Source organism: Caretta caretta, chromosome 6 (genome assembly GCF_965140235.1).
Source record: "Caretta caretta isolate rCarCar2 chromosome 6, rCarCar1.hap1, whole genome shotgun sequence".
Lineage (NCBI taxonomy): Eukaryota > Metazoa > Chordata > Testudines > Cheloniidae > Caretta > Caretta caretta.
In genome coordinates, this window is record NC_134211.1 from 51,406,814 (window position 1) to 51,430,779 (window position 23,966).

The following is a 23,966-nucleotide window of genomic DNA, read 5'->3' on the forward strand; positions in this document are numbered from 1 at the left end:
AAAAAAGGATATTACTCACCCACCTTGTCTCGCAGAGCATCCTAAGGCAGTACTCAGATCCACGCTGAGATCTTGGAATCTTTGTGCCTACACAAAATAAGATTACTTGAGTCATTAATGAATAACAGTCACACGTGAATGCCCCTTTATTCACAGGAATGATGCTTCTGTCAAGCATTAGATCAAGATAAGGCATCACTTTATATTCTGCTTTACACTTACTCATGAGAGAGCAATGAGAGGAATATTTTTGGCTTTTATAATAACAATATTTTTTTGAGTAGTATGATTAGTAATAACATTTTGCAATTATTCACTGCCTTTCATTCAAGAATTTCAGAACCTTTTTTGCAGCATTAATTAATAAAGTCTAAGTATTATTATTATAATTATATTCATTTTGCTGGTGGAGTTCCCATGCTGCTCAAGGCTACACACATGGGTGAGCTGGTTAAATCTCCGTGACTCTCAAGTGTAGGCTCCCACAATGCTTGGAGTTGCTGCAGAGCAGGTCTAAGTTACTTCACTTATGTAGGGCCAGACCCTATGCCAATAGAGGATAGATATCGCATAGCAGTGCCACACATCCTTCCCCTAACCTTTCACCCATGATATGGTCCCTACATTGTAAACAGGTATATAGAGGTGCAGGGCCCAAATCCAGCACAGATAAAAAAGCAAGGAGTTCTCCTTGATAGGGGAAATTCTCTGCCAGTGATCTGTGGCTAGAGTTTGGCCACTTTACATCAGCTGTATGGCATAAAAGGACCAGCTGTCAGAAGAGACTCTGGCCCGATACACTTAGCCCAAACTTATCCACTTCCTTTGTTGATTACTCAGATAACAATAACAAATTATTATTTTAATAACAACTATTTGTTTAGGAATACTTGTGGCACCTTAGAGACTAACAAATTTATTTGAGCATAAGCTTTCGTGAGCTACAGCTCACTACTCTGAAAACTATTTGTTTGTATTGCAATAGCTCTGAGAAGTCTCAGACTGGAGACTATGGCCTCATTGTGATGGGCACTGCACACACATGTCATAAAAAGACAGTACCTGCCCTGAAGAGCTTACAATTGTGACATGAGACAAAAGGTAGAGAAAAACAAACAAGGTGCATTATACACATTTTACAGGTGGGGAAATAGAAACACAGGTTAAATGACTTGCTCGTGGTCACTAAGTGAGTCAGTGACACACCCTGGAATAGAACGCAGGAGTTCTAACTCTCAGTCTTCTTCTCCTGTAGGCATTAGACAGCATACCTGCTTATATTCTAAAATGTACTACAAAGTTTTGTTTTCTCTTTGTGTGTGTTAGTAGTGCCTGCTAATAGCCAGATAATTTTTTTCGTTGCCAAACTTCAAGCGGAATTATCCCAAGGATGTTTTTGGCCCACTGTCTCTTTTATAAATGTAGTATAAAACAGAGAACAAGAGGAAAATATACAGTCTGACTCTAATTGGACAACAACTTGTAATCTGCCAAACCAAACCTGAAATCCTCCTGTAATGGCAATATTTGTTTATGAGGTCTCACACTCTCTGGGCTAAGTTGGCAATGTTATGAAGATGGAAATCTTCCATTTTTTCACCCCTTTCATGAGATAACATAATATTCCAGAGGACTAGGCTTCAGAACACAGCCTAATTATACTAGTGAGCTAGCTTTCCTCGACTCTTTCTCTCTGTCTTGTGTTTAAACATGGGACATAGAGAAGGAAATATTTGCTAAACGTGTGCTATTGCAGATGTGTCAAAATGCTCAAGATAACAGCTGGAGTATTAATAATTTGAAAGGACTAAGCTGACAATCCCTAAAAGATGAATGCAAAAAGAAAAGGAGTACTTGTGGCACCTTAGAGACTAACCAATTTATTTGAGCATAAGCTTTCGTGAGCTACAGCTCACTTCATCGGATGCATACTGTGGAAATTACAGAAGATCTTTTTATACACACAACCATGAAAAAATGGGTGTTTACCACTACTAAAGGTTTTCTCTCCCCCCACCCCACTCTCCTGCTGGTAATAGCTTATCTAAAGTGATCACTCTCCTTACAATGTGAATGATAATCAAGTTGGGCCATTTCCAGCACAAATCCAGGTTTTCTTCCCCCCCACACCCCCACAAACCCACTCTCCTGTTGGTAATAGCTTATCTAAAGTGATCACTCTCCTTACAATGTGTATGATAATCAAGGTGGGCCATTTCCAGCACAAATCCAGGGTTTAACAAGAACGTCTGGGGGGAAGGGGGAGTAGGAAAAAACAAGGGGAAATAGGTTACCTTGCATAATGACTTAGCCACTCCCAGTCTCTATTTAAGCCTAAGTTAATTGTAACCAATTTGCAAATGAATTCCAATTCAACAGTCTCTCTCTGGAGTCTGGATTTGAAGTTTTTCTCTTGTAATATCACAACTTTCATGTCTGTAATCACGTGACCAGAGAGATTGACGTGTTCTCCGACTGGTTTATGAATGTTATAATTCTTGACATCTGATTTGTGTCCATTTATTCTTTTACGTAGAGACTGTCCAGTTTGACCAATGTACATGGCAGAGGGGCATTGCTGGCACATGATGGCATATATCACATTGGTGGATGTGCAGGTGAACGAGCCTCTGATAGTGTGGCTGATGTTATTAGGCCCTGTGATGGTGTCCTCTGAATAGATATGTGGGCACAGCTGGCAATGGGCTTTGTTGCAAGGATAGGTTCCTGGGTTAGTGGTTCTGTTGTGTGGTATGTGGTTGCTGGTGAGTATTTGCTTCAGGTTGGGGGGCTGTCTGTAGGCAAGGACTGGCCTGTCTCCCAAGATTTGTGAGAGTGTTGGGTCATCCTTCAGGATAGGTTGTAGATCCTTAACAATGCATTGGAGGGGTTTTAGTTGGGGGCTGAAGGTGACAGCTAGTCACTATTACTCTGAAATCTAAAAGATGAATGGTTTCTATTTGTAAAAAAGATCTGTTCACTCAAGTTGGTAGCCCAGGGCAGACTTGAGAACTGTGGGTCAATAATTACTCCAATAGCTGAAGCTGATTTTGAAAAGCTAAACTGAATTCACGATAGCTCTGTAGATATAATTATGGATTTTCTTAGTGCTCTGTAATATTGAACAGATCGTACATGATGGTACAGTATGATTTACATGGACAAAACCCAGTAAAGTGGGTAAAGGGATTAGAACAATACTATTAATTAGGTTATCATCAATAATTTGAACATCGCAAGTTGCTCCGCTGACATATGGAACCCACAAGGTATGTATGTTGCTATTATATAATCAGCGCACTATTTTCTTGTTAAGATTTGCAACCTGTCTCCCAATCCTAATCTCCCTAGGGATTCTCCATGTCCTTTCTGAATATCCTGTGTTGTGAGTGCTACCTTACGAGATCAGAAGTTCTGGAGAGGACCTCTGGAGCCTATCAATTTTTATCCTTAATCAGCTAGAGGGAGAGCTATACAAAGATGCAAGGCACTTGCTCCTTCTAGGGCAACAGTCGTGCTGCTTGCTCAGCACACCATTCCAAAGCTGACGGCAAAGAGTTACAAAGGGGTCTCACAAAACTGGGTGACTCGGCAACAAAATGGCTGATGAAATTCAATGCCAATAAATGCACAATAATGCATATTTGAAAACATAATACCAACTATACATACAAAATGATGGGGTCTAAATTAGCTGTTACCACTTGAAAGAGAGATCTTTGAGTCATCGTGGATAGTTCTCTGAAACAATCTGCTCAATGTGCAGCGGCAGTCAAAAAAGCTAACAGAATGTTAGGAACCATTAGCAAAGGGATAGATAATAAGACAGTAAATATCATAATGCCGCTATATAAATCCATGGTACATCCACACCTTGAATACTGTGTGCAGTTTGGAAAAGAGATGACTAAATGGGAATATGATAGAGGTCTACAAAATCATGAATGGTGTGGAGAAAGTGAATAAGGAAGTGTTTATCCCTTCACATAACATAATAACCAGTAGTCACCTGATGAAATTAATAGGCAGCAGGTTTAAAATAAACAAAAAAAGTACTTCTTCACACAGTGCATAGTCAACCTATCAAACTCATTGCCAGGGGATGGTATGATGGTTATAACTGGATTAAAAAAAGAATTAGATAAGTTCATGGAGAATAGGTCCATCCATGGCTATTAGCCAACATGATCAGGGATACAACCCCATGCTCTGGCTGTCCCTAAGCCTCTGACCGCTAGAACCTGGGATTGGAAGTCAGGGGATAGATCACTTGACAGTTGCCCTATTCTGTTCATTCTCTTTGTAGCCTCTGGTGTTGGCCATTGTTGGAAGGCAGAATGCTGGGCTAGATGGTCTCACCCAGTATGGCCATTCTTATGTACCTGGACCTGGGGAGTAGTAATAAAATCTGCGTCCATCTCAATGCAGCTATAAATCCCCATATATGCCACTTAATTAGACCTCTTCACTCTGTGCATTAAGAATTTTTAATAAAACATTGTTCCCACAATAGGCTATCTGAAATCCAGGCATTAATTAATGAGATGCCCAAAATAACTTTGTTCAGAAAAGCCTGGGATGATACATGGCCTGTGGGTGCCTCAGAAGATGGAGGCACCCACAGGCCATGTATTATCCCTGGGGCTGTGTAGTACAGATCATCCTACTAGTCAGTACTAAATGACTTCATTTATGCAGTAGATGAGTGTTCATGGTTTTTTTTTTTTTTTTTTTTTACTGATGGAAAAAATTAATGAATGATGAATAGTGGCCTAGAACTTAATCAATTTTAAATAATTTCTTCAAACCAAAGAGAGAGGAGATTGTTGATTTTTTCCCCTTCTCCTGCAATTGTGAAGATTCCTGGCTTCATATATATCAGGAGTTCTCAAATTTCTGTACAGGTGACCCCTTTCACATAGCAAGCCTCTGAGTGTGACCCCCCTTATAAATTAAAAACACTTTAAAATATATTTAACGCCATTATAAATGCTGGAGGTAAAGCAGGGTTTGGGGTGGAGGCTGACAGCTCGCGACCCCCCATATAATAACCTGGTGACCCCCTGAGGGGTCCCGACCCCAGTTTGAGAACCAGTGATTGATATATATATACACAGAGAGAGAGAGAGAGAATGCACCGAATGGGAATGGTCAAAAGCTAAGAAGGAAAGCAATAGCTGTGCTGTATCCCTTGTCAACAATTGGAGAAGTGTCTGCTTCACAAACAGAATAACTATATAATCCCATCAGAGAACATGGCTGAAGCAAGTGAGAAAATAAACATTCCCACTTGGTTTCAGTGAGATTAAAAAATATAATCAACTTAGCTTCTTAGTCTCTTGAGCCCGGCAGGAACACCAGGGAGAGCAATAAGGCTGGGAAGGCAATCTTGCTGTAGGGCAAACTGGCTTGTCCAAGTTGACAAGGTTATTAAAAGATTCTGAGTAGCACTGGTACCAGTTTACAGCAAAATGTTTAACTGTGCATCACCCCCACCACTGCTGAGCTGCTGCCTTCATTTGAAGGCCGCCATGGCAATTCCCACTGTCAGAGTACTAGAGCTATTCTGATTTACACCAAGTGAGGATCTGGCACTCAGCGTTTGAAATGCACATACGAATGGACAGAAACGCTCTCTCTCTTCCGGGTTGATAAATAAATAGGCTTTTCAGCAAACAGTCTTCATTTTATAAACTCATATAATTAAATATCTTGAGTGTATAGTGTGCAGCTTTCACCCCAACAGATCCTGCAGGAGTTAAAAAACTTAATGCTTTACCATTTTCTGAGCAGTCAGAGTAGAGCCGGGGGTGGGGTGGGGTGGGGGACTGGGGAGGGAGGCAGATCCTCAGCTTGTGTAAATTGTCATATCTCCATTGAAGTCAGTGGAGCTATGAGAATTTACACCAAATGACGGTCTGGCCCTGAGGCTTCTGAAGTGGGTTGATTTGTCCACGGGAGAGCAATGAACGATGCTGAGATTCAAGATATTCCTCCTAGTCTAGATCACAAACTATATGTATGTAATTTCTTATTCACCATGTATAAAGATAGCAAAAGCAACAACAAACAGTTACACAAGCACATAAGGATTTCTACTAAAATACACCTATGTGCCAGTAGCAGCTGCTGTCTGTCTCTGTATCCTTCTTTTTCCCGCTCTGATTATTCTTTCTGACCTTGCGTACAGCGGTTATTTTGGGGAAATTTCCTACCACAGTGCTACCACCTGAGCAGTCCCACTGGTGCTAGCAAAGGGAGGTGATGATAGGAGCCCTAGTGTAGACAGGACATGGCATTTTTACCATCATATCCTAGAAACCTGCTCTTCCCATGTTTAATCAACACTGTGCTTAAGCCACTGATGGTAGCCAGTGGCCTATCTACTCTAGGCCCCCTGGACGTGTTTAGATCAATGGAAATGAACTGGGGTTAGCAACATTACATCATTTTTAAAAACTTCCCCTGCGAGCAGACAGGGTTCTGGTTCCTACTGATCATCTAAGCACCATATCATTTAACCCTGCTCCAAACAAGTCTAGTTTACATGAAGCATAAAATGGTGACAACAGCAGGTGGCCCATCCTTACTAGGACTGCCAGCATTGCTAACGCCCTGAGGGTGAACTGGTGTTAGAAATGGTAGGAGATTTTCTAGAAAATGTTCTTACTATTGGGAACTCATTTGAAATTCAATGACCTGTCCTTCAGTTTTGGCAGCGATGGAGCTTGCTCAGGTCCCTGGGGTTAACACCTTTAGTCCTTGTAAAAAGTATCATGGGATTGGAAATGATCCTAAAGCAGTCAAGCTGTTTGGGCTTTCTCTCTCATCCAGTACTTTAACAAGTGCTTTAGGATGGCTGAGATGTTGGGTGCAGAGGCCCCCATAAGAAAAGGAACGAAAGTTTCGTCCTTCCATTCCAACACCCCAGTAACACACACACACACAATGTCAGTGATATTTTCTGTTCAAGTTAATGGTGGTTCTTTTCTGAGTTGGCAGGGCTGGGCAGGAGTCAGTGACTGCTTCTATCACTAGAAATAATGTGAGAAAACCCATTATGTTTCAAGGGAATAAGGGCCTGATTCTATAAGGTGCTGAATGTCATCTGGAAGGTGCTGAGCTACCTCCCAGCAAAGTCAAGGAGATTGACAATGCTCAGCACCTCACAGAATAAAGCCTTAAGCACCTAGGGGGCATGTCAGTAGCAAGTTTATTTATTTTTTTCTTCTCAAAGGATAATGTTTCAGGGTACAAAAGAGTTCAAATGTCTTAATAACATTAAAAGCAATACAATACCATTTAGATATATGTAATAAGTAAAAAGAAAAGGAGTACCTGTGGCACCTTAGAGACTAACAAATTTATTAGAGCATAAGCTTTCGTGGGCTACAGCTCACTTCATTGGATTGAACTATCATTCAAAATGAGCTGTGTAGGGTTATTAAAATTAACTGCTTCCTCTGGGAACTGGCTGTGCTTATTCATGAAAGTTTCAGATCAGATTTCTGTTATTTTAATTTTCACTCTTTTCCAAAAAACTGCTTTGGGCAGATGCTGTTCTAGAAAAGAAAAGAAAAGAAAAGAAAAGAAAAAAGACAAACTCCATATTAAATGTGTTGTGTGTTGAGGATAAGGTTTACCATCATGATCACAAGTAATTTTCATTGCCTCACTCTGCATGCATTTGCCCTTCCATGCTAAAGCCATTATAATGTCAAAATAGATCTAATCCAACAATTTATCACAGAGTATTAATACTAGATAATAATATTAGCAGTTGACACTTATGTGATATCCAAGTCATGCTATATAGGATAGAGTCTTAAAGGAAACAATGAGTCAACATGCTTTACATATCAGCCTCCCCCACTCCAAAGTCTAATGTCTTAGTGCTCTTGTGACTTTGTTGTTTCATAAATCTGATCACACAGAGCTCAGATTCAGTAAGGCTGTAATTTTGCTTTCAGTTACATTAATGTAGACCTGAGTAACTTCACTGAAGTAAATAGAACTCACTTCATCGGATGCTTGCAGTGGAAAATACAGTGGGGAGATTTATATACCCAGATCAGGTAAGGTAAGCTATTACCAGCAGGAGAGCGGCGTGAGGGGGTGGGGGGGAGAGGGGGGCAGGGAAAACCTTTTGTAGTGATAATCAAGGTGGGCCGTTTCCTGCAGTTGACAAAAACGAGTGAGGAAAGGGGGGAGGGGGAATAAACATGGGGAAATAGTTTACCCCCCCACCCATGCTTTCCTGCTGGTAATAGCTCACGTTACCTGATCACTCTTGTTACAGTCTGTATGGTAACACCCATTGTTTCATGGTCTCTGTGTATATAAATCTCCCTACTGTATTTTCCACAGCTTGCATGCGATGAAGTGAGCTGTAGCTCACAAAAGCTTATACTCAAATAAATTGGTTAGTCTCTAAGGTGCCACAAGTACTCCTTTTCTTTTTGCGGATACAGACTAACACGGCTGCTACTCTGAAACCTGAAGTAAATAGAGTTACTTTGGATTTACTCTGATATGAATTAATTTGGCATGGTATGAAATGGCGGAAGGATGTCCTTGTTAAGGCACTAGTCTGTGACTCAAGAGCTCCTTCCCCAGACTTCCTTTGTGACCTTGGATAAATCACTTACATCTCTCTATGTCTTTGTTTCCGCAGTTATAAGATGGAGATAATATGTTCCTTACCTCACGGGGCGGTAGGAGAACAAATCTATAAAAACCCGGGAGGTATTCAAAGAATGCAATCATGGTTCCATCTAAGTGCATCAATAGGTATGATTAAATCTGACAGCTCAAAAAAAAAAATCTAGCGTATCCTCTTTTACTATAACACAGAAACTGCTGTGTTATGCATAGGCTAGCCTAGGAAAATGAAATGCTCAGAATGACTGTTATGTGTTGAAATTTAATAAGACAAATTGAAGTAAAATAAATTAATTTAATTTTAAAAAAGATGTTGTATAAGAAAACAACACTTCCAACCTATTTAATAAAAAATAACCCAAATTCCCCTTTTTTGGAGTAAATGAAAAAAGTGTCAATGAAAAATGGACTGTCAGATTGATGCTAGTCTAATGCATTAAGTGAGTTGAGAGCAACAAGTTGGAATTATTTTGAGATACTATGTATCATTTCTTTAGAATAATACAATCAACTGTTTATCTCTGGCAAATAGGTCCCTTAAGCAATAAATGTCTCCTGATTATTTATCTCATAAGCAGTCAACTTGAAGGGGGGTGGGGTGGGAGAGGAGGGGCAGGAGTGAGAGAAGTTGTACTTTCTTACTGAATTTCTCCTCTGTGGCAAACACGCTTGCAGAAACAATTAAGCGTCTTGAAAAGAACATCTCTCATTTCCTATGATGCATAGCTGAATTTGGGAGCTAACATCTGTGAACACGAGAAGATTGCTGGACTACCTGGTTAATCTGACATATATACTGACATAGTTACACAGGCATGGCCACCTACAGGGCTGTCCATTTCATATACATATAACCAAAGGACTTGGGTCCAGTAAAAGATTTTACGTCACCCACCATGGCTGTCTTATATCTGGGGCGGCATACCATGCCGACATGGCTACAACAACATGGAAAACACATATATTAGTCATTTTTGTCTTCTCTGTTCTAAGTGAGAAGTATAAATACTTGAAATATACAGTGCAATATATCTGTCTTTTACTGGCATGTATCCTGGTTGACTGGGCCCAACCCTGCTAGCTTACTCATACCAGTGGTCTCATTGAAGTCAATGGAAATGTTCATGTGAGTAAGGTAAGCAGGAATTGAGCCATTATATATGCACTATTTTTACTCTTTGCAGGAGACCCTCCAATGCAGAAGGTAATTAAGAGGTCTTAATAGCTGTTTTAGTGTTGGATGCTGAAGGTTGGATGTAAAAAACAGATGTCCTCAATGTCAGAGAAAACTCCAGCAGTTCCTTGGTGTAATGGGTGAGGGATGTGGGCAACACAATTGGAAAGCAAACTTTTCCTTTCATTGCTGTATGGCATATCCTTTTACAATGTCCCTGCAAAAGAAGGGTTGGAATTGAAAGCACTCTTGGCATGGGAAGAAAACCCTTTTGTCCCTAATGAATTGCAGAAATCATTCACAACAGTTCATTGGAGTGAAAACTAACCCTCTGTGGTCCTTGCAATGTTCTGTAAGTATCAACTAGAGGGTTATCTTGTGATTGACTAATTAATTAGTTAATTAGCACTTTGAAGATAAGTATTATTCCTATCTACCTCAATTAAGTGCTTTTGCCTAAAGTTAGGGCACGTGGGAGCTAGTCTCACTTGTACTTGCATTCCCAGCTATTTTTTAACATTGCCTATGTGCAGCAGTGTGGTGGTTAAGAGCTATTGTGCTGCAGTGGCTGCTTATTACACTAACCATTACTGTCTTACTGTTACCTGGTCCGCCTCACTCATTTGTTTGTCATACTCACTTGTTTCTCTTGTCTTATACTTTGTAAGCTCTTTGGGGCAGAGACTGTCTTTTTGTTACATGTGCGTACAGCGCATAGCACAGTGGGCCCCAGATGCTTGATTGGGACTTATAAGCACCACCAAAATGCAAATAAATATTACCTATAGCTGGTCAAAAACCACAAACATTATTCACAAAAATAAATCAGCTTTTTTGTTTTTTCTTCACTGAAAAAAAATCAAAATTTTAAAAATTTCTACCAGCTCAGATAGTAAATAACAATAATAGCTAATGGTTTAAAAAAAAGTGGGGGGGAGGAATCTAAACTCACAGGATCTCATTCTGACTCATTCTGTGATTCATATAACCTCTCTTTCTCTCTTTGTCTTACCCATTCTGCAGAATGGGTATAATGCTACCTCCCACACTTTCAGGGGTGGTATGAGGCCATTGATAAGGTGTTAAAGTAAGGGAGAGCATAGGGGAAAGCTGCCAGGCTTTGGAGCACAGTTCTCAGTCTGAGCACCCCTTCCTCTCTTGGTTGATGTGACGTAAGCTCCCACTCCTGTTACAATCTATATTAACCACTGCTGTGGAGAGCCTATCCATGGGATTTTCAAAAGCACTCAGCATTGGCCTAACTCTATGTCTTCTGAAATCAATAGTAAAGCTTTTATTGGCTCTAACAGGTGCAGAGTTAGGCCAATTTGTATTTCTCAACCTCAAAGTAAAAGTTCAATGCATTAGATCTAGAAGCATTTAAGAGGAATATTGTCAACATAAAAATCAGCTGTTCAAATAAATCTTTCCCTGTGCTATTTACTACTAATGCCATAAATTATAACTACAAACACTTTACAAATCTGATTTCCTTTTCACTGGCATCTGTGTCGTTCATTTGCTTTTTGCAATTTGCTCAGCATGAACAATGACACTAAAGTGGTCAGTTTCACTTTATAGTTTGTGTCACCTTCTCCTTTTCACACACTGAACATTTATTTTATTTATTAACTTATTTGTGTTTCATTTACTGGAAGAGTGTTTTTTTAATAAAAGAAAACAAATCCCTTGTTTTACTGCATTATATAACAAGCCATGAAAACATTTCTTTTCACAGTACATTCTGCAAATGTCTCATTTATTGTTTTAACAATTGGGCCCTAGTTTCTTGGCAGTGTCCCTTTAAATAAAAGACATTAGGACATGGACATGACAATTGCAGATGATGGGTGAAGGATTTGGCACATGTGGCATCTGTGGAAGATGGGAAGAGGGTATAAGTCTGATCTCACACCAGTGAAATTCAGGGAAAATTCCACTGACATCACTGATATTACATCAGTGTAAAACCAGTAGGATAAATCAGAATCACACCCAGGATATAGATGAAGATTGTGGCCCAGATACCCAGGAGTATTTAGGCACTTAACTCCTATTGATTTCAATGAGAGTTAGGTACCTAAATACCTTTGAAGATCTGGGCCCGAGAGCATTCAAATACACATTAAAGGGTGCATGCATTCATTTGGCTGTGGTAATGTGTTCTCATTAACAACAGTAATAGGATTCACACAGCTAAATCCCTGCCCGTGCTGAAAATTTACTCCTGACACCTGACTGCAAGTAGGGGGGGGTGAAAAGAAAGAATAAAAACAACGTTTTACCCTTTTGTAGAGAATCATCTTGTCCTTACTGAGTGACAATGATCACTCTCTTTAGAGTTAGATTTTTCAGAACTGTCTTCTTTTCCTTTTCTGGTGTGTGTGTGGGGAGAGAGGTGGGGAGAAGGGGACGATTACAGTAGACTGGGTAAACAATGAAACCTGAATCTTGATGGCTTAAAACTCAAGATAATCCTAGCAAGTTGTGAGCAGTGCAATGGGATAATTTGAAATGTAAATGTGACATTCTCTTCCACAGTAAATTAACAAGACATGACTGCAGACTCTCCTTGTCACTGCAGTCACATTCAAAGAGTCACTCGCTCTCTCTCCTCTTATCTAATGCGATGACAATAGACAATCACCAGGAGCCTTCTTCAAATAAATATCAAATCAAGTCTTTTCCATACACAGAAGTGACATATGCACTGAACTATCTTTTACTCATTTTGCTCAGAATCATGTTGCTATAAACACTGTATTACAGGACGATGCGATAGGAAGGTACACCTCCTCCCCCCCACACCCACCCAATAGCACCACAGAACAGGGAGAGTTTTCTCCCCCTTACAGGGTTACATAGAATCTATCTCAAGATCAAGAAGGCCCAAATTTTGTTTTATTAAACAAATTCAGAATGTAAATAGGGCAGCGATTGATCTTGTTCTCTGATCACCTTGCAATTTTACAAATATTAAATAAGGTGTCTCTCAAATGGAGAGAGATGGGTTGGAAGTTTATATTTAAATTTAGATGGTGCCATACTTATTAATGAAAAGAAAAGGAGGACTTGTGGCACCTTAGAGACTAACAAATTTATTAGAGCATAAGCTTTCGTGAGCTACAGCTCACTTCATCGGATGCATGTAATGGAAAATACAGTGGGGATATTTTATATACACAGAGAACATGAAACAATGGGTGTTACCATACACACTGTAACAAGAGTGATCAGGTAAGATGAGCTATTACTAGCGGGGGGGGGGGGGGGGAGGAGGAATCTTTTGTAGTGATAATCAAGGTGGGCCATTTCCAGCAGTTGACAAGAACCTGTGAGGAACAGTAGGGGAAATAAACATGGTTCCCTCCCTCCTCCCCCGCTCTCCTGCTGGTACTAGCTCACCTTACTGATCACTCTCGTTACAGTGTATATGGTAACACCCATTGTTTCATGTTTTCTGTGTATATAAATCTCCTCACTGTATTTTCCACTGAATGCATCCGATGAAGTGAGCTGTAGCTCACGAAAGCTCATGCTCAAATAAATTGGTTAGACTCTAAGGTGCCACAAGTACTCCTTTTCTTTTCGTGGATACAGACTAACATGGCAGTTACTCTGAAACCTATACTTATTAATGAGGCAGGTTCTGTGCTGTGTTCAGTTTGTGCTGTGCAGGGCAGAAAGAGGGGATGGCAGGGAGATGGCTAAGGCTCCCCGATTCTCTGCCCAACTCCCTCACTAGTTAGACTATCTTCCAGGTTATGGTCTCATAGGGACTGTATGCCAGCTGGGTTTAGTTGGAGTGCAGCATATGCCAACTAGTCCTTACTTCTCATCCCTTCTTGCCCTCAGCATGTCCCTCCCTGTTGCCAACACACCCTTGAACCAAGTGTTGTGGGAAGAGTAGGAACCAACTCCACCGGCTCTACCCCTGCTAGGGATCCCTCTATGGCAGGAATATCCTCTACAGGGATTTGCTGAAGGTTTTCTCTCACTTTGTGCTGCCTAAACATTGTAAGAGGAGCATACTGTGGCACAAAATCTGCCCCATAAACCTCAGTCATAGCTTCACACTCGCTAGATCAAGGCATCCGTTAGTATAAAATAAGAAGGTACCTCTCTTGGGGCTACAGCTTGGGCTCATGTAACTTGCCAGGATGCAAAGGTTTACAAGCGGCTCTCTGAGCAGATGGCTGAACTGGGGTATTCCCAAAAGGAGCAGTGCCAGAACAAAGGTGAGGAGGTCAGACCGTGAAAGAGCACAACAGCGCCACTGGGAACTCCAGCATTACTTGATCCTTTTCTGATGAACTTGATCGGATCTTCCTTTCGGAGGATCTATGTTGATAGCTCCCTTTGAGCTGTACTCTTCTCTCTGGTTCCCAACAGGATTCTTAGTGCTTGGGAGAGAGTTTCAACTCTATCGATGGTATTCTCTATTAACCCATTCACTAGTGCATCCACAGACTTCTGGATGCTTGATTTATTTTTGCTTTCTCCTGGCAGACAAAGAATAGCTAATACAGAACATTCCTTCTAGAATTTCCACCCTACAGAATTTAGCTTTAATTGGCTCCTGGGACTCCTGGTTCTGTAGAAATCAACAAAAACTGCCAACTGGAATTTCTAAGACGGCAGAAATTCAAAATGCAGTTTGCACATCCAGTGATACCAGTTAATACCCTCTGTGGGGTCACACTATGTGCCTGGAGTGCCAGAGATGTGGGTTCAAATCTCGCTTGGTGTGTGTCCCTGGACCTTTCTGTAATAGCAAAAGGGTTGCCCTCCTTCTTCTTAAGGTGGGGAGGGATAGCTCAGTGGTTTGAGCATTGGGCTGCTAAATCCAGGCTTGTGAGTTCAATCCTTGAGAGAGCCATTTAGGGACCTGGGGCAAAAATTGGGGACTGGCCCTGCTTTGAGCAGGGGGTTAGACTAGATGATCTCCTGAGGTCCCTTCCAACCCTGATATTTCTATGAGCCCAGTTGGTTGATTTTAAACTATGGATCTACAAAACACACAGGAATCAGAGCATTCAGCCAGGGAACATTCTGTATCCAGTTTTTTTGGGAGGTGGGCGGGTGTCAGCTTTTGAACAATATTGGATTGCCTTGGCAAGGCTGGATTTGTGTGCAAATTAAATCTGATTCAGAAATTTGTCAGAGAGAGACACACACACACACACACACCTAAGAAGTACGAAATATTACCATAAAAGTTATGCACACCATCTCAGGGTTTCAGATCTGTAGATAAGACATTAAACTGAGGTCACTGCTGCCTGCCTTTGGTATCTGATCAGGTGGAAGTTAAAGACCCCATGACACATTTTCAAAGAGGGAGAGGAGAGTGCCTGTATTCAACATTCCTTCTCTCAAAATAAAACAGGATCTAAAATCAGCATTTAGCTTCTTATCTGGAAAAGTGCCTTGATTAGAAGAGAGAAATGTGAGTCAAGATCGTGGGGTTCTGTTCCGGGTCCCACATTATATCACTGGGTTGACTTTGTGCAAATCACCTAACCACTCTGTGCTTCACTTGACGCTACTGAAAAATGTCTCCAATAATATTGACAGTACCAGAGAGAGAATGTGCTGTGAGGCTGAATTAATTCATGTTTGTAAAAACCACTGTGACATCTTCAGCTGAAAAGTGCTTATAGAAGTGCAAAACATTATTGCAGTCACCTGGCAGTGATCACTAACTATAGTTAATAGTTGCATGAATGAATTCAACCACTGGAGTTTTATTTATGCTTGTACTTTATGTTGATGTTTGTCAGTGAGGACAATGAAGTAACTGTGCACATGTCCTACTGTAGCTTGTGTATTGACAAGGGATTTTGAATTAGAAAAGGAATATCTAATTTGATGTCTTAGCACAGCAGCCAAAGCATATATAATAGCTTATGATCTGCAAATTAAAAATGCTGATTAACTGTGATGCAAGAATACTTTAAAGTGGAGCCCTTTGATTTTCCTATTTCCTGGCAGATATAAACTAGTTATTGAATAACATTTGCATGATGTGTCTGTTTTATCTCCTTAATCAAATTAAAAGATTTAAGGGAAAATGCATTATTTATAACAGTTTTATGTAACAGGGTTTCATCTTAGTCTGTTGAGTATTTGTGTTATCTACAGTTATTTTGACAGATGTTGACACTGCCCAAAACCTAAAAGAAAAGAAAAATATAGTCAGGAGTAGTAAATAGCATTTCCCCTGACACAGATGGAATATGAAACAGCAGAGAATGTTCTCTGCCAGGGTTTTAAATTTGATAGCTATTTTATCCTCTGTATTGTTCTTATGTACACTCAGTGTAACCATTCTGCTGCTGTGTTACGGATCAGGATTTCCAAGATTGCTCTTTGCAAAAGGGTGCGTCAGCTCACAATACAACTCATTTTTGTTTGACAAGAGACAAGGTGATAAAACAAAGAAATTAGGACCAGGCTAGCATAAAGTCAAGGGGATAGCGAATTTAATAAATATTGAAATGCATGAAAAAAGTTTCATTAAATTATTGGGTTTCAGAGAGATTCAGTAACTCCTAAGAGGCTGTGTGTAAATGGCCATATTGTGAAAGCAGGAATAAATGATCTTTTTTTGTCATTAAAAAGATGGTACTAATAGTAAAATTAGAAATTCATTAACTTTGCTCAGCAAGGTCTACAGTAGCCTCATTTATTCAGCTTTCAATAATCCATTGTGCATGCCAAGATAGACTTTCAGTCAGTCATATGATTTTATTTTTTCATAAAATGGTTATTGTGCATTCATTCCAATACTATATGTCACACAGTTCATAAATTGATTTACAAATCCCATAATATCAAATGTCTATGCTCATCAGCTCTTACATAACTTTAATATTTATATGATTTAATTCAATTTTGTTTAGCTTGGACTTTTTTTTTAATGCATAAAGACAGATTTAGTGACCATTGGGCAAAACAATTGATTTGATTTGACATCTGTGTTCCAATAAAATGTAATGCTGTCATTATTTTTTTTCCTTTTGACAGCTGAGAAGAAATATATTTAATCTTATGACAAAATGTCACTGCAGTGATTTAGGAATCACAAGGACATATCAGCAGTTAGAATAATATCAAGGACAGACAAAATGAGAACATATGCATGTTCAAAAAAACTAAAAGGTCACCTACATTGCAGCATAACAGACATCAGGCCAGATGAGAGAGCATCAGGCCAGATATAACCCCTAAACAACAATTTTGGGCAGTTGTTTTAATGCCTTTCATACAAGGTGTTTAGTAAAAATTGAAGCTTTTGCCTGATTCTGATCTCACTTACACCTGAATTTATAGCATAGGTGCTGGAACTAGGTGCTGGGGGTGCTGCCTCACCGCCAGGCTTGAACTGGTTTCCATTATATACAGGATTTACAGTTTGGTTCAATGGCTCTCGGCACTCCCACTATACAAATTGTTCCAGTACCCCTGATTTACAGTCAAGTTATTCCAAATTTACACTGGGGTAGCTTAGATCAGAAGCAGGCACCTTGTTTCTGCTGTGGTGCTTTAGAAGGATGACACAGGCTATTGCCTAAGGACTATAACGTTAGTTGTTGTGATGGTGAGCTTCACAATGCCTAACTTTTAGAGGTGTAGACAATCACCTAAGTTAGGCACCTAAGCTACTATACAATGAATGGGGTAAGAGATGGGCACCTTAGACTGAGATCCACAAAAAACAGCATGCTAGACAGGGACCCTCCCAAGCTAGCTAGTAGGAGATGCCCATAAAAGTGGTGTTTGCTAAACCCCACCCCACTCAGAGAGATAAGAGATAGCAGATATCTCTGCCAGTGATCCTCTTTGGAGTTAGGTTTCAGAGTAACAGCCGTGTTAGTCTGTATTCGCAAAAAGAAAAGGAGTACTTGTGGCACCTTAGAGACTAACCAATTTATTTGAGCATAAGCTTTCGTGAGCTACAGCTCACTTCATTGGATGCATACAAACACCACAGTATACATCCGATGAAGTGAGCTGTAGCTCACGAAAGCTTATGCTCAAATAAATTGGTTAGTCTCTAAGGTGCCACAAGTACTCCTTTTCTCTTTGGAGTTAGGTGTCTACGCAGTTTTTGAAAAAAGTGTGGAGGAAAGGGGGAAGAAGGTGTGCCCTCACAACTTTTAGCCCAGTGGGAAGGGTACTCACCTGGAATGTAGGAGACCTCCCGGTTCAAGTTGTCCCCCCCCATCCACCTGAGTGGGAAAAGGGATTTGAACAGGGATCTGCCATCACGCAGGAGAGTGTGCTAAACACTGGGCTCCGGGAAATTTTGATAAGGTGTTCCCCCAGTCTCTCCTGTTTGGAGCTATTGCATTCTGGATAAATAATTAAATAGTTATTGGAACTGGGGGCTGGCTAATGGGTCTTCCATATCCTGGGCTAGTGTTCGAACTACCAGGCTATAGAGTCATTCTCTGTCTGACCCTAAAGACTCTTAATGAGGGAGAGAGAGCACAAGCACGAGAATGACTCCATAGCAATGTATACCTATGGTGGGTAACAAGGATTACAAACAGCAGAGGTATCACAAGAGGCTATCCTGTGGTGCTGATGTCTTAGGAGACACTCGCAAGTCCACATAACAGTGCAGGGCACCTCAGAGACTAACTGAACATTATCATTTACTTTAGTTAGTAGGTTGCTTATAAGTATTTGATATTCTGCGTTATGCTAATGTTGATTGTCAGTGGTTATTATTGTTATGTTTGGGTGGGAAAGGAAGATGTGGGGAACTGTACCTTTAAGAGGCACTGGCAAAAGCTCTTTGGAGCTGGTTGTTATATTATGGAGAGACTCATGTTACACAATGTAGATCAGTTAGAAGTCAGCCACTGAATATAGCAGACCTCTGTGAGCCTCCTTTGCTTTCTGTGAGCACTGAACACCACACATGAAGCAGTAGGATTTCACATGATTTACTGGAAGATTCTTGACCAGCTGAATTACCAGCATGTTCTTAGCAGAATATATTCATGGTGAATTTGTTGTTGGGCAATTCTGTGGAGAACAGAGAGCCAAACAGATCAAAACAGGCCATGCATGGTCAAGTTGACAGAGCACAGGACTCAGACTCGGGACACCTGGGTTTTGGTCTTGGCTCTGGTCTGCTGGGTGACTTTGGGAAGTCACTTCACCTTGCTGTGCCTCAGGTTCTCTATCTGTAAAATGTGGATAATGATATATATCCCCTATATAAAGTGCTTTGAGATCTATGGATGAAGAAGCCTTATATCAGAGCTATGTATTATTATTATTATTATTATTAGCTTAGGAATTTCCATACCAGAACAGATCAATTGTCTATTTTAGTTCATGTCTCTAACAATAGTCAATGATTGAGTCATCGAAAATTGAACTCCTCTCATAATGCATATAACTGCAATATGAAGGGAAATAATTCCCAAGAGAAAAATTTCTTCCTGACTCAAGCTGGTGATTGGCATATGCCTTGAAGCATGAGGACTGATAGACCTTGTAATTTTATCCTACCTAGTGTAACTGCAGATGCTTTTCTCATGGTATTCAGATGTGTCTAATCCTTTTTTTGAATCTTGCTAAGCTAGCTGCCTCAATAATTCACTTTACATTGCTCTGGTGCTGATGTAGGTGAAGATTTGTAATATTCAAGATTGGTTCCAAATCTCAGCTTCTTGGTTCTTCAAAATTCACAAAGAATCCTGCCTCAAGGTTATTAGTCATGGGTTCCTGGAAATGTTGTGATTATACACAATAATATTGAGGACATTAAACAGCATCCAAAGTTTAGCTGTATGCCTACTGTATAATACAGTGTGCCTTGTTTACAAGGTAATACAAATGAACAAACATCTATTAACAAAATTAATGATGAACAATTGCTGTAATTTCACTTTGCTTGGAAAACACTTCTTATAAATGAATTGGGTTAATAGCAGCTTGCTGATTGGCTTTATCTTACAAACAAGAATGAACTATGTAAACAAATTCACTTCAGTAAACATTAAAGTTGTGGTACAAAAAGCCAATAAATACAAATTTTCAGATCTTGTGAAGAGCAGATATAATTAAATCTATGTCAGTACAGTTCTCTGAAAGACACTGTGCACTGATCAGAGACCTCTGCAATAAACTAGTGTAATGGAAGAAGCTACTGGCAGGGCAGTAGCTTTCAGTCTATACTACGGAGGCATTTGTAAAGCACCCAGCACCATAGTAACTAAGTGCCAAATTCAACAATGGTAAGAATTATTTTTTCATGAACAGATCAATTTCTGTACTCTTTGCATGGGTAGTAATGCTTCTTATGGGACATATATGGAATAGGGATTTGGGAGAAGGAAAAATCTTGCCTGCTCCATGTGTTTATGTAGCCCACTCTGTTGGGAATAACGTTGATTTTATAGTAAAAAACGGGGAAACATGGGCTTGTTCTGATCACCAGTATGATGGTATTTCCCAGCAGAGGATCCTCTGCCAAAAATGCTTTGCCTCAAGCTCCCAAAAGATTTGCCTTTGTTTCCATCGGTTGTAAATGAATTGTTTGGCAAAGGCAGTTTTATGCTTTGAAATACTGATATGTGAATATTTGTTATTAAACGCTCCATGAAAAAGGTTAACCAGAGTGTGCTTTCCTAAATGGAGCCCGGAAGGGCCAGTGACAGCAATTTCAGCCAGAGGGGCATAAAGGGTATTGTGTGGGTTAAGCCCTCTATTTTGTCAAATGGAAGCACATAGAAAAGCCATTTCTAGTGCACCTTGGTTGTAGCTGAACTTGTGTGAAGAGTTCCTTTGCTGAGAAGCTGGACCTGAATTAGCTCATGCACAGCATTGAGACAATGGGGTCCAAGCAGTTCAAGAACCATGTGGTTTTAGACTGAGGCATTTTCCAGGTCAGAATGCTGAGGGTCAGCAAACCGTAGGAAGGGATGGTGTGCTACTGAGTGCAGGAGAGAGGAAGGCAGTGTGTTGAATGTTCCTGATAGGGAGCTCCTTCCTGGCCATGGGGCTTCTTAAATGTGGTTCCTACAATTGCCAGTGTATAGTTTGTTTTTTTATTTACTATCCCTCTTCAAAGAAAACAGGACTGGTGGAAATGTTCTGAACAAAAACAGACCATGGGAAATATCCTGAATCTCTGTGCCACTAATTTCCTTCCCAACAGGAAAATGACCCATTCCAAAAGCCCCCAAAACTGCTACAGATCAGCAAGGGAGAAGAGCATTCTTAGTGGGTTGCATAAAAAAAGATGGCCTTTAAGTAACCAATCTGTGGTCTGTTGAAGGTTTTGTAGAAAAGATCTAGGACCACCAGAAAGTGGAACTGGAATTCAATGGGAAGCTAATAGAGAGCCTGGTGCATCAGAGCAATACAATCATCAATGTGTCTCTGCTAGGAGACATCACATTTTCAGGTGTATTAATTTTCACATTCCAGCAGTAGTTTTTGGTTGTTGTTTTCTCTTGTTTATTAATTTAAGTGTTCATGAAAGGTGTGTGGTTGCCTGCTCTGGAGAATGAAATAGTCTAGAAGTCCACGGAGGTAGTATGGCATTGGCAACAGTGCCGTGACCTCACTCTTTAAGTGTACTTCAGTGGAGACTAAACCAATCTCTAGGGTTTATTCAGTTCTTTGGTTTCTGGGAGACTATCAATAATGCTGCTGGATAGTTCCAGTTCTGGTAATTCCATGGTGGTGGTTTTTGTGATGTGGACACTGATCTTCATGAACCTACATTGAGATCATGAAACTCACTTCCCAGAGATCACCTCACAGGGTCAGATGGTAACCACACAGGGTAATGAGTCACTCACTCATGGGCTGGATTCAAATTGATTATCTAGAAGTGATTCTCCAGTGATTATAAAAAAAGAAGCCTGTTTATGCGGCTTTTCAAAAGAAAAATCAAACGTAAAGTTTGTAAATTTGTTCCACTGAAGTTAATCCTATGTAAGATTAAGAGACAAAATGTCAGCCTTGTCTTGAAGGTCAGAGGATTGCACAGAATGCAGTCCAGAGTCCCTGTAGTGAGATAGCTCACACAGTATACTTAACTGCAATGGCCTGAAGATGATGCTACAACACCTCTATTATAACAAATAAGGTGGGCAGAGAAGGGTTAATAATATTATGTTTCCATAGCAGCTGACCACATATTCTGGAATTAATTCTGCCATTCTTTTCTGATAAGCTGTCAAATCCAAGTTTCTAAATTCAAGTGCAGGATTTCACTAAAGGGAGTCTGAATGTCCTTCGGAGTTCCGCTGTGATGATATAGCTTGAACACTCCCGTAAGGCACCTACCTTTGCAAACTTGTGTCTTGATTTTCAGAGGGTGATGAAAATCCCCCAAATCCTGGACCTTGGATACCAAAGTAAGGCACCTACTTTAATATTTAAGCACCTAAATAAGTGACCTGCTTTTCAGAGGCGTTGAGCATTCACAACTCCCACTGAAGTGACTTTAAAAACCAGGTTACTTACTTAGGTGCTTAAATGTTGATTTAGGTGCCTAAATTAAACACTATACAGTTAGGTCAATATTTTCATACTTGGGTACCTGACAGGGAGAAGGAAAATTGATAGCAATTTCACATGAAATTTTCTACTTGTATGTATGTATGTATAAATATTAAACCTATATCCTCTTTAAATCCACTCAACATTTTTCCCCATATGAAATCCATACCCATTACACAGAGAATAGAAAAGGCTGTTAATTGTTCACAAGTAAAGCACAATTACCGTTAAATCAGATATAAAAGAGAACAATTTTCTTAATATCAGTTGTACTCCTGCAATGTGATTGATGTTTGCTGTTACTAAAACAACCGAGAAAATCACTTAATGACATAACAAACTCTTCTTTTTAGCCTGGAAAGAAGTTTCTTTACTCTAAAGAACCCCCAAATGGGTCACAAACAGGTGTCAAGAGGTCACAACCATGGTGCTGATCCCATACTGGTGAATGGGAGGAGGGTCTCCCCAGTTAGATGAGGGCAGTTATAGAAAGGATCTTGCAATAGACAAGGGGAGCCCAGTATGGACAAAGCTTGAGGACCAGTGGTCTAATCTTCTTTACTATTTCTCTGGAATCTGTCCATCTATCACTAGGGCCCTGATCCTATTTGACCTCACACATTCATGTGCAAGAGGACAACTGTAGTGAATAAGGATTATGAAAGGGTCATACGCCTCCTAGTGTGCCCATCCCTGTGGTATGTAGGTGCCACTAAATATCATTCTATCCATACAAAGGCACACTTTTTGTACCATGGAAAGAATTAATAACATTAATTTTAGTAATGATTATGGGCGTTAAAAAAAACCAACAAAACCAAGTTCCTCCCTTTTTTAAAAGACTGTTTTCCTAATCCATTTGTGGTGACATTCATTTCTGCAGTGAAACCATTTTTGCTTTGTAACTTTCATAGAGAAAAAGGAAAATATTTTTAATGAAGCTGTTTACTATAAAAAAGCACTTGGGATTAGAAATAAATCAGCTGTAAGCTTCCAAAGGAAAAGCTGAGAGGAAAAAAGTGAAACACAAAATAGTATCTTTAAAAGGAGGAATTATATTTGTGAAATCCTCTTATGGATATCTTCACAATAATCATTGCTTTACTGCAAAAATGTACCACCAGCTTGTCATCTTTATGTTATTAAGAGTATGCCTTTTGCATATGTATGTGGATGCTTGCTATCCATTCATTTTGTTGGCAGTATAATGAAATAATTACCGTATATACTCGTTCATTATCCCGTTGGTTTATAAGCTGACCTCCCCAAGATGGTTAGGTACAAATAGCAAAACTGTATGACCCTTTCATAAGCCAACCCTATATTTCAGGGGTTGGCAAACTTTGGCTCCTGGCCCGTCAGGGTAAGCCGCTGGAGGGTTGGGACGTTTTGTTTACTTGGAGTGTCTGCAGGCATGGATCCCCTCAGCTCCCTGTGGCCGCAGTTCGCCATTCCCAGCCAATGGGAGCTGTGGAAAGTGGCGCCACAGGGAGCTGAGGGGCTCCATGCCTGCAGACGCTCCAGGTAAACAAAACGACAATGTATTAGATATTCAATTCAATGATTCCATAGAGTCTAAAATCATCAAATTTTG